Consider the following 12,003-nt stretch of genomic DNA (forward strand, 5'->3'; position numbering starts at 1 on the left):
CAAGAATTCCATATTACACCAGATCATTCTTGAGGAGAATGTGAGGGCATCTGTCAAAAAGCTGAAGCTGAAACAAAGCACACAAGCAAAGCTACAACAGAATGGACCAAAACGAAGAAATTGAGGGTTATGTAATGGCCGAGTCAAAGCCAGACCTCAATCCTATCAAAATACTGTGGGGGGTATTGAAGCGAGAAAGTTAATGAACATCACGCAGATGAAGTAATATTGTAGAGTGGGCAAAAAGTCCTCCCTTTTTTAACTGAAAGACAGTTACAAGAAACAGCAGCAACAGGTACTGAAGCTCGTGGTGTACTTATTTTTTATACCCTATGAAAATGCATTGTGTTGAAGTGAAGCTTTAATATCCATACTGTCAAAATATGTATTTTTCATACAACCGTACATATTAATAATGATTAATGTAAGAGAAAATACATGTTCTCATTAACATTATCAAACATATGGAAATCATTTAGTGAATCATCTTTAAGCTTAACAAGCTCTGAATGGCATTTGAAGAGGGAAGCCTGGTACCACTTATTTTCTTCAGCGTCTGCAATTAGTTAAGACATTTATAATGTGTTCGTATAGTTTATTGTAAGTTGTTAAATTCTCTACTACATATTAGTCATGAAGGGAAGAGCCCTTCAGCTGTTACTGGGTGAATGGCATTATTCAGCCTCCCAAACAGAACACTGTCCCCTTCATAGGGCGCTTGGTTCACTACAGAGGGGACATGGATACAGTTTGGGATACATCCGTTATGCGTGAGTAATTAATGCCTCATCTTGAAGTGTTTCGTCTGCAAATCAAGACGGGCTAAAAGCTTTGTTCTGTTCATGATCTGAACCCAATCTTGCGTGCCAAGTGCTCAGATGAGCTCTCAGTTTGTGTGTGTGTGTGTGTGTGTGTGTGTGTATGTGTGTGTTTGTATGTGTGTAGAGATGGTGTGTGTACAGAGATGTGTAGGAAGGACAAGAGACAGACTTGGGGGGAGCCAATGCTGATTTTTGTGTGTGTGTGTGTGTGTGTGTGCGTGCTTGTGTGTGCTATATGGATGTATGTATAAAGATGGTATGTGTGTGTGTGTGTGTGTGTGTGTGTGTGTGTGCTATATGGATGTATGTATAAAGATGGTGTGTGTGTGTGTGTGTGCTGCTATATGGATATGGATGTATGTATAAAGATGGTGTGTGTGCGTGCGTGCGTCTGTGTGTGTAGAGATGGTGTGTGTAGCCATGAATATGACCTCTGAATTATTCCAAACCCATCTGTGGATCAGAAGTTCCTTTACACTTTGTCTCCTTGGCCCAGAATGTCTGTACCTCTATCTGTCATGTTACTTTATATTTTGCACTTGGGCATTAGTTTTTAGGTAACAGTTTGTTTATTAACTTTAGGTTCAGGTTTTGCTGATGACAGATTGTTTTGGTGATGATGGACTGTTTCGGTGACGACAGATTATTGTGGTGATGACAGATTTTTTCGGTGATGACAAATTTTGCTGCTGTTCCATTTGCAAATGGAGCATAACCATTTTTTCAACACTGGCAACTAAAGTGCAGAACTAAAATGCTAAAGCGCTATTTTGAATCTACACATTGTTCTATTGAACAGAGAGACACATTTAGCAGTTTTGTACATTCCTGGAAGATGCCCTTTTAATTTAATTATTTAAAGCGCTACTGCAAATCTCATGCTTTTTTACACAAGGATTTTGAAGATTGACTGGAAACATGAATGGAGGCTATTCATATCTTACTGAGTAACCAGGACGGGTGACGCCTGAAATACATCTTATAACCACACTGGGTGATGTCTAGCACGTTTTGGAGGTGACTATGGCAACTGTCATTTCTGCTGTTTTGTTCCAAATGAGGCCAGACTGTACTGCTCCTTTTTCCCACTCACTGAGATCAATCGCTCTCTCTCTTGCTTTTTATGAATACAACTTCATTATAACAGGTTTGTCTAATTAAGATTTAGAATATGTTTTAAAAGTGAGGCTTTGACCAAAATATACCATGCGGTATACAACATTGCTTTTTCCAGTCATTGACATTTTCCTTGTCTTTGACATACTCAGCAAAACACAGTCATTTTAGTGCAGATGATAGTTTTCATCTGCTGGACAAAGTAGCTGTCCTAAAGTATAAATAAAATGGAGTCATTATTTAATCTTTGAAGAGCACGCCCACTGTTATATAAGGGCTGCAGTGATGAGTAAGGGCGTGTAACTAGGCTCAACGTGCCGTGGGACACAGAGTTCAGCATAATGAAGGTATCACGACACAGTAAGAGCATAAACAACCCCTTTTCTTGTTTTAAAAAAGAAACATGACTTATTACACCAAAGAACTGAAGCCTGAGCTATTTCACAGCACCTTCAAGGTGAGCCAGTCCTCTATCAAGAAACCAAGTAAATGTACTTTTTCTGTGTGCTTGTTTGTCATAGTGACTAAGAATCCAAGGTTTCCTCAGATATTTTGTGAAAACCGTCAACGCTGGCAATACACTTCGTGCTCTACAGATCTGAGGGCAACACCCTTCATGCTCTACAGATCTGAGGGCAACACACTCCGTAATCTATAGATTTGTGGGCAAGACGTTCCGTAATCTATAGATCTGAGGGCAACACATTTTGGACTCCACAGATCTGAGGGCAACACACTTCATGCTCTACAGATCTGAGGGCAACACACTTCATGCTCTACAGATCTGAGGGCAACACACTTCATGCTCTACAGATCCGAGGGCAACACACTTCGTGCTCTACAGATCTGAGGGCAACACACTTCGTGCTCTACAGATCTGAGGGCAACACACTTCGTGCTCTACAGATCTGAGGGCAACACGCTCCGTAATCTATAGATTTGAGGGCAAGACGTTCCGTAATCTATAGATCTGAGGGCAACATGCTCTGTAATCCACAAGTCTGAGGGCAACATTCTCTGTAATCTACATGTCTGAGGGCAACATGCTCTGTAATCTATAGATCTGAGGGCAATACACTCCGTAATGTACAGATTTTCCATATTCTATTCCATGCTTTCCTTCAGCTAATTAATCTCTGTCAGCTGCTGTCCTTGGGGAAGCTCTGTAGGGCCAGATTAGGGCTTCAGCCAGTGCCACTGCTCATTATCTAGAAGTGTCTGTTCCCATGAGATATAGGCATTCCCCTAAAGATCAATATAACTGCTATTTGAAACCTCTGGACTGTGTGTGTGACAGATTGAATGTGCAGCAGGACTGTTTTGGGGTCAGCACACACATCAAACTAAAGTGTACGTCTGGGGACATCAAAATCCATTACCCATAAAAAATATATGCCAGCATTCACCCTAAACATATACTCAATGCCATATGCCTTCAATTTACGCTACCATTCAAGTGTTGGGGTCACTTAGACATTTCTTTGTTTTCGTAGGACAAGCACAATTGTGTCCATTAGAATAACAGAAATACAATGTAGACATCTATATAGTTGTACAGAGGCCCATTATCAGCAGTCTTGTGTTCCAATGGCACATTGTGTTTGCTAATCCAAGTGTATAATTTAAAAAGGCTAATTATTAATTATAAACCTTTTGCAATTATGTTAGCACAGTTGTGCTGATTAAAGGTACAATAAAACAGGTGCTCTTTAGACTTGGTGAGTATCTGGAGCATCAGCAAATGTGGGTTTTTCGTTCAGTTAATCAATCACATTTATTCATGAAGCCCTTTTAACATCTGCAGTTGTCACAAACTGCTTTTACAAAACACCCAGCCTGAAACGCAAAGGAGCAAGTAACAACAGTGTTGAAGCACAGTGACTGTGACACTGTGGCCCTATCCAGAGGAGGCACCGGACAGCGTCCAACATGCAGGAAGTAAATCCACCCACATTGCCAAGCACCAACCAAAGGGACACCAACCAGCCTCAACCACCCTAACTGAGGGCAGAATATTGCCAACAGGAGTGCAACGGAGAGTGACTCCGCAAAGCCAGTGACTCCACCCCCAAATGCCATTGGAGGGAGGGTATCCCACCTGGCAAGACAGCAAGGGTGGGCATTAACAAGCCTTTCTGGTCACCTTCATGCCCTTGGGCCAGACTGCACTTAATCAATGACCATGCTGCAGTTTACATTGAGTCTACATCTCGCACCAAAAGGTGCACCATTGAATCATTTGCAGCCATCTCACTTTGGTGCAAGGCATCTACCATAAACAATGCTTTAGGAAAGCACGGAACATCATCAAAGATCACAGCCACCCAGGCTATGGTCTGTTTACACTGCTCCCGTCTGGTAGACGCTACCGGAGCATCAGGACACACACTTCCAGACTCAAAAACATACAGTCCATATTCCCATTTCTACATTATTTGAAATAGCTTCTAGTCACTTTTGTTTTGTATATTTTGTATTTCATGTCATTGTTTTGCTTTATATATTTCTTATTTACTACGTCGATGTTGCGTGCCATGTCACAAGAATCTCATTGTTCAGAATGACGCATGTTATTCGGTGTTCTTGACAAATCATTTTTTTGGACATTTCTAACCTTGATTGGCAGATCATTCCACAGTAGTGGAGCTCTATGAGAAAAGGGCCTGCCTCCGGCTGTTTGTTTAGAAATTCTAGGTACAATTAAAAGGCCTGCATCTTGCGATCGTAGGTTAAGTGTAGGTATGTATGGCTGGATCATTTCAGCAGGGTAAGTAGGAGCTTTATAGGTTAACAATATAATCTTAAAATCATCCCTAACCCTAACAGGCAGCCTGTGTAGAGAGGCTAATACTGGAGTAATGTGTCCAAAGTCTATCGTTCTAGTTAAAATTCTAGCAGCCGTGTTCAGCGCTAATTGAAGTTTATTTATTGATTTATTGGGGTAACCGGAGAGAAGAGCATTGCAGTAATCTAATCTAGAAGTGACAGAAGCATGGATTTGTTTTTCTGAATAAATTTTTGATAAAATGTTTCAGATTTTTGCAATGTTCCGAAGACGGAAAAATGCAGCTCTTGGGATATACTTTATATGTTCATCAAAAGACAGGTCAGAGTCGAGGGTTACATCAAAGTTTCTCACAGTTTTTTGGGATACGACCATATAATTTTTGAATTACAGGTTTAAAATGTCCAGAAACAAAGACATTTCTTTTGAAAGTCGTCAGCCTAGTGTTTTTCTGCGAAATGAGGGCTATTCCATGCGAAGAGTTGCCTAGAAATTAAAGCTCTTACAACGCTGTGTACTACTCTCTTCACCAAACAGCGCAAACTGTCTCTAACAAGAATGGAAAGAGGTGTTGGAGGCCCCAGTGCACAACTGAGCAAGAGGACTAATACATCAGAGTTTCTAGTTTAAGAAACAGACATCTCACAGGTCTTCAACTGGCAGCTTCATTATAGTACAAACACTAGTTTCAATGTCAACAGTGAAGTGTTGAATCCGGGATGCTGGACTTCTAGCCGGAGTTGCAAAGAAAAAGACACATCAGACTGGCCAATAAAAAGACAAGATTCAGACAATGTAAGAAGTGCCCGTTAAGCCAGTCCAACTTGTGGGAGGTGCTTCAGGAAGCATGGGGTGAAATCTCCTCAGATTCCCTAAACAAATTGACAACCAGAATGCCAAAGGTCTGCAAGGCTGTAATTGTTTAAAATTGAGGATTCTTTGACAAATGCAACATTTGAAGGACACAATTATAATTTTAATGAAAAATAATTTCTAATCTTGTCAATTAGATAGATAGTTAGAACTTTATTGATCCCGAGGGGAAATTGCGATGTTGCAGCAGCAAAATTCACACAGATTACAAAAACTCACAGATTAGACATATATACACAAACTGATGTGAGGTTGATTGAAATGTACAGAATTACTATATTTCCTGTTCAAACTCATTTCATCCATGGAAAACAAGGATGTTTTTAAGTGACCCCAAACCTTTGAACAATAGTGTGTATGAACCAGTGAATAGGGCTCTATCAAAATAGGGGCAGAATTTTACATTGTATCCATAGTTTGGGGAGATGTTTGTCCCCATGGACAGTAAATTGTAAAATACAATTACAAACTCACAAATACATTTTGCAAACTTGCGTCCTTCCTGTTGTACCTTTCCACCCATTCTTCTATTCATCTACACCCCCACTCTTCATCTACATCCCCACACTTCATCTACATCCCCCACTCTTCATCTACACCCCCCACTCTTCATCTACATCCCCCACTCTTCATCTACATCCCCCACACTTCATCTACACCCCCCACTCTTCATCTACATCCCCCACTCTTCATCTACATCCCCCACTCTTCATCTACATCCCCCACTCTTCATCTACATCCCCCACTCTTCATCTACATCCCCCACTCTTCATCTACATCCCCACTCTTCATCTACACCCCCCACTCTTCATCTACATCCCCCACTCTTCATCTACATCCCCCACTCTTCATCTACATCCCCCACTCTTCATCTACATCCCCCACTCTTCATCTACATCCCCCACTCTTCATCTACATCCCCCACTCTTCATCTACACCCCTCACACTTCATCTACATCCCCCACTCTTCATCTACATCCCCCACTCTTCATCTACATCCCCCACTCTTCATCTACATCCCCCACACTTCATCTCCCCCCACTCTTTTCTTCATCTACACCCCCCACTCTTCTCTTCACCCCCCCCCCACTTTTCTCTTGATCTCCCCCCACCTGTTGCATTTCAATGGGAACCATGGAAACAGTGCAATCCAGAGGTGTTGTGAAAGCATTACACATCCAGAGGTGTGACTGGCTGTGTCCGTGTGTGTGTGCTTGTCTTTATGTGTGTAAGTGCATCACTTATACCAGGAACTGTGAAAGAAATTTTACACAGAATGTTAATCATAGGACGAATGTTGACCTTCACAGCTACAATATTTCTGTTTTCCCCTGTTGCTGTAATGATAAACTGGCTTAAATTGGTAAGCCATTGAACGGTGAAACAGGGGGTTTTCTGGCTCTTATTCCTGAAATGGAGGCTCAATGAAGAGGGAATTGGAGGGAGTTAACACACATTTCTCTCATGTTGTCGTTGTAAATGTGAATGTGCCAACTCTCACCACTGGGTGGCTGCTTAGACATCTTAAAAGGAACTTGAAGTAAGGGACCCTGAAGGAAGGGACCCTGAACGATGGGACCCTGAAGGAAGGGACCCTGAAGGAAGGGACCCTGAATGATGGGACCCTGAAGGAAAGGACCCTGAAGGAAGGGACCCTGAACGATGGGACCCTGAAAGAACGGACCCTGAATGATGGGACCCTGAAGGAAGGGACCCTGAAGGAAGGGACCCTGAATGATGGGACCCTGAAGGAAGGGACCCTGAAGGATGCCCTTAACCCTCTTAGGACCCTGCTTTGATGACAGAACGGATGGTATGTGTGTCTGTGTGTGTGTGTGTCTGTGTGTAAGTGTGTCTGTGTGTCTGGGTGTGTGCCTGTCTGGGTGTGTGTGTGTCTGTGTGTATGTGTGTCTGTGTGTATGTGTGTCTGGGTGTGTGTGTGTCTGTATGTCTGGGTGTGTGCCTGTCTGGGTGTGTGTGTGTCTGGTTGTGTGTGTGTCTGGATGTGTGTGTCTGGGTGTGTGTGTGTCTGTGTCTGTGTGTGTCTGGGTGTGTGTGTCTGAGTGTGTGTGTGTCGGTGTGTCTGGGTGTGTGTGTCTGTGTGTGTGTCTGGGTGTGTGTGTGTGTCTGTGTGTGTGTGTGTCTGTGTGTGTGTGTGTGTGTCTGGGTGTGTGTGTGTGTGTGTGTGTACACAACCCCTTTTCTTTGTCTTCCTAGATTATACCTCTTTGTCAGTGATATTGTACTGCATGTCAAATCCAATGAACATCCTATTCTATATGAGTCATATGTAGAAACCTGTTGGAAGCAGACTTGAAGAATCTTTAGTGAAAAATGCTCAGAGACATCAGTAAACGTGTTAATACTGCTTAGAATGCTGTTGTCTTGTTCTTATGATAATATTGGATCTATTTTGGTTAAGCCGGTTCCGTTCTCTTTGTGTTATTGATCTAGTTCTTGCCTGTTGATCTGTTCCCTGCCTGTTGATGTTGTTCCCTTCTGTTGATCTGGTTTCTGTTTGTTGATCTGGTTTCTGTCTGTTGATCTGGTTACGGTCTGTTGATCTGGTGCCTGCCTGTTGATTTGGTCCCTGTCTGTTCAAGAGCTAGCTTTTTAATGGTGCGGATGGTGGAGATGCTTTAAGGATATTTGTCTTGTTTGGTTATCATATCTTCTGGGTTCAAACATAGACTGAGTATGGAAATGTGTGTACATGTATTACTACTGAATTATTCAACAGGGGACCAGTCTGTTGAGTTTGGTTTGCATGGGCTCTGCTCTCAACTAAACAGGTAGTGCTTCCCTAAAATTCTGTCGTCTGAACTCTGGAGAAATAACTGATCCCAGAACAGGACAAAAAAGATCAGGAAAAGAGAAAGGGCGAAAAAGCACAGCCCATTTATTTAAATGTACATTTACTAGACACTCTTATCCTGAGTGACTTACATTGTTGAGGGAATGCAGTGGAGGGCTGAGATCCTCACTGTGGTCAATGTTTTCCTGAGATTAAAGGGTGACTGTAAAACAGAAATGTCCATGTTTGTTTAAAAACCTGAAGGGAAATTTAAGGGAGGACAGTTGTGTGTTTCTGAGATGGAGACAGGGGCCACTCAGGAGGAAGATGCATTAGATTCTTAACACATGTGCTGTGTGTGTGTCTACCTGCATATGTTTGTGTGTGTGTGTGTGTCTACCTGCATATTTGTGTGTGTGTGTGTGTGTGTGTGTGTGTGTGTTTGTGCGGTGTCAGATGTCTGTCCTGAGTGTGTGAAGACAGAGAGGGTGCCCGCTTGTCGGTAATTTTCCATGGTTAGCTCAGGACCATAAATATTAGTTGATGGTATAAAGCACACAGATGGTGTGGACCTTACTGCCTGGCTTTCAACCTGTTGATGTTGTGGACCTTACTGCCTGGCTATCAACCTGTTGATGTGTGTGTTTTGGTTGTTTATTTAGTCTTTTATTGAGGGTGTCGTTACTAAACTGACATGGTGTTGGCTGGCTGCTCACTGAATTACACCGCATTCACACACACACACTGTGGGTAACTCTATTATTACAAATTAGGCAGCTGTTTCTACAGAGGGGAGATAATTTAGATGACTGTGAGAATAACAGATACCTTCTCCTCTCCTCCCATTTCCTCCACTCTTCTTTCCTCACCTTTCCTCCTCTCTTCTCCTCTTCGTCTCCTCTCCTCTTTGTAGCCTCTCCTCCAATCAGGAGTCCCATTCATTGCCCTCTATATATCACTTTAAACGTTTAAATATTTTATTGGTCCAAAATAGTATTACAGCATTGAAGTTAAATGTTTGTTTATCTGCTTCTAAACAATGAAGTCGGTAAATTGACAGAACATTATAATAAATAACGAAAAAGGAGAAAAATAAGGTAAACGCACAAAACTACATTTACATTACATTTTAGTAATTTAGCTGATGCCATAATACAGAGCCTTTTACAGTAGTGAGTGCACTCCAAAAAATACACTAGTACTGAATTCCTAGACAGGATTCAGTACTAGTGTTAATCGCCAGTTTTCAGTATCAGTGTTCAGGACCAGTGTTCAAATACCAGTGCAAAGCACCAGTGTTCAATGCCAGTGTTCAGTGGCAGTGTTCAGTACCTGTATTCACAATGAACATGGTACAACCGCATGGACTGAGTATGTGTGTATCTATGAGAATGTGTATATTGACTCAGTGTGAGTGTGTTTTTGAGTGAAACTGATTGTCTGTGAGTTTTGGTGGTTGAGGTTGTTAATGTTAGGGGTCCATAAAGTCAGAGTGCAGGATACTGAGGGCATAGTCCAGTCTGTTTCTGGTTATGATGTTACAGAGAAAGACAGTGCAGAACAGTCCACCCTCCAGAACCCAACACCCTACAGAACCCAACACCCTACAGAACCCTACACCCTCCAGAACCCAACACCCTCCAGAGCTGTCCAGCCTCCAGATCCCTACACCCTCCAGTTCCCAATGCCCTTCAGAACCCAACACCCTACAGAACCCAACACTCTCCAGAGCTGTCCACCCTCCAGAACCCAACACTCCCCAGAACTCTACACCCTCCAGAACCCAACACCCTCCAGAGCTGTCCACCCTCCAAAACTATACACCCTTCAGAACCCTACACCCTCCAGAACTCTACACCCTCCATAACCCAACACACTCCAGAGCTGTCCACCCTCAAGAACCCTACACCCTCCAGAACCCAATACCCTCCAGAACCCAACACCCTCCAGAACCCAACACCCTCCAGAACCCCTATTTGCGGCAAGGTTGCTATACCCAGCAGAGCAACAGGCTGTGAGCGGTTGACAGGCTGTGAACGGTTGACAGGCTGTGAGCGGTTGACAGGCTGTGAGCGGTTGACAGGCTGTGAACGGTTGACAGGCTGTGAACGGTTGACAGGCTGTGAGCGGTTGACAGGCTGTGAACGGTTGACAGGCTGTGAATGGTTGACAGGCTGTGAATGGTTGACAGGCTGTGAGCGGTTGACAGGCTGTGAACGGTTGACAGGCTGTGAGCGGTTGACAGGCTGTGAACGGTTGACAGGCTGTGAACGGTTAACAGGCTGTGAGCGGTTGACAGGCTGTGAACGGTTGACAGGCTGTGAGCGGTTTACAGGCTGTGAGCGGTTGACAGGCTGTGAGCGGTTGACAGGCTGTGAATGGTTGACAGGCTGTGAACAGTTAACAGGCTGTGAGCGGTTGACAGGCTGTGAACGGTTGACAGGCTGTGAGCGGTTGACAGGCTGTGAACGGTTGACAGGCTGTGAACAGTTAACAGGCTGTGAGTGGTTGACAGGCTGTGAACGGTTGACAGGCTGTGAGCGGTTGACAGGCTGTGAACGGTTGACAGGCTGTGAACAGTTAACAGGCTGTGAGCGGTTGACAGGCTGTGAACGGTTGACAGGCTGTGAGCGGTTGACAGGCTGTGAACGGTTGACAGGCTGTGAGCGGTTGACAGGCTGTGAGCGGTTGACAGGCTGTGAACGGTTAACAGGCTGTGAGCGGTTGACAGGCTGTGAACGGTTGACAGGCTGTGAGCGGTTGACAGGCTGTGAGCGGTTGACAGGCTGTGAACGGTTGACAGGCTGTGAACGGTTGACAGGCTGTGAGCGGTTGACAGGCTGTGAACGGTTGACAGGCTGTGAGCGGTTGACAGGCTGTGAACGGTTGACAGGCTGTGAACGGTTGCTCATTATGGTTCCTTCTGTAGATATTTGGGAGAGTTCTGCGCGTTTCTTCACACTCCTGGGGTTATAGATATGCCGCCCCTCAGTGATGTGAAAACAAATTACCCTGAAGGTTTTAACCCCATAGATGAGTGTTTTCTCTTCAGCTCCTCTGTTTTGTCCTCCTGTTAAACACAGGTCATCACCATTCTAGCGCATCTCTCTCCTTCTCCTCACATCTCCTCATGTCTCCTCACATCTCCTTCCCCCCGTCCAATGATAAGACCCTATCCTCCTCTCCATGGCTGTTTCCCCGGGGTCAGTACAGTGTGTGTAACAGCTGGCGACAGTGTGTCTTTGTGTCGTGTGTGTGAGTCTGCGTGTCTGCTCAGTGTTTTCTTCCCCAACCCCCCTCTCACATCATCCTCTGTCTCTCTCCTCCCCTCTTCCTCTCTTCTCTCTCAACCTCTGCCAGGCTTTATCTCACGCCCCTTCTCCATTCACTCTGCTCCTGTCTTTGTGTGTGTGCCGCCTCTAGGTGTGTGTGTGCAGTTAAAGCGAGATTCGCTTGCTTACACAGAGCTTCGTTTAACAGGTGTTCAGTGCTCTCAGCCCGGAGAGCCAGAGATAAATACAGAGCCTCCATAGTAGGAACCTGAGAGGGCCATGCTGCTGCGTACTCTGACCCAGGACAGAGCACTACTCTGGGATACAGTTGTCTGAGAGACC

At 44.2% G+C, this 12,003-nt stretch overlaps 1 protein-coding gene across 3 annotated transcripts in view; it reads left to right on the forward strand.

Moving 5' to 3' along the window:
- The window catches only part of ankfn1 (ankyrin repeat and fibronectin type III domain containing 1), a 180,738-nt gene that overhangs the window by 86,639 nt on the left and 82,096 nt on the right, over positions 1–12,003 (forward strand). The window lies entirely within an intron of this gene.

This window comes from Esox lucius, chromosome 6 (assembly GCF_011004845.1).
Source record: "Esox lucius isolate fEsoLuc1 chromosome 6, fEsoLuc1.pri, whole genome shotgun sequence".
Taxonomy (NCBI): Eukaryota; Metazoa; Chordata; class Actinopteri; order Esociformes; family Esocidae; genus Esox; species Esox lucius.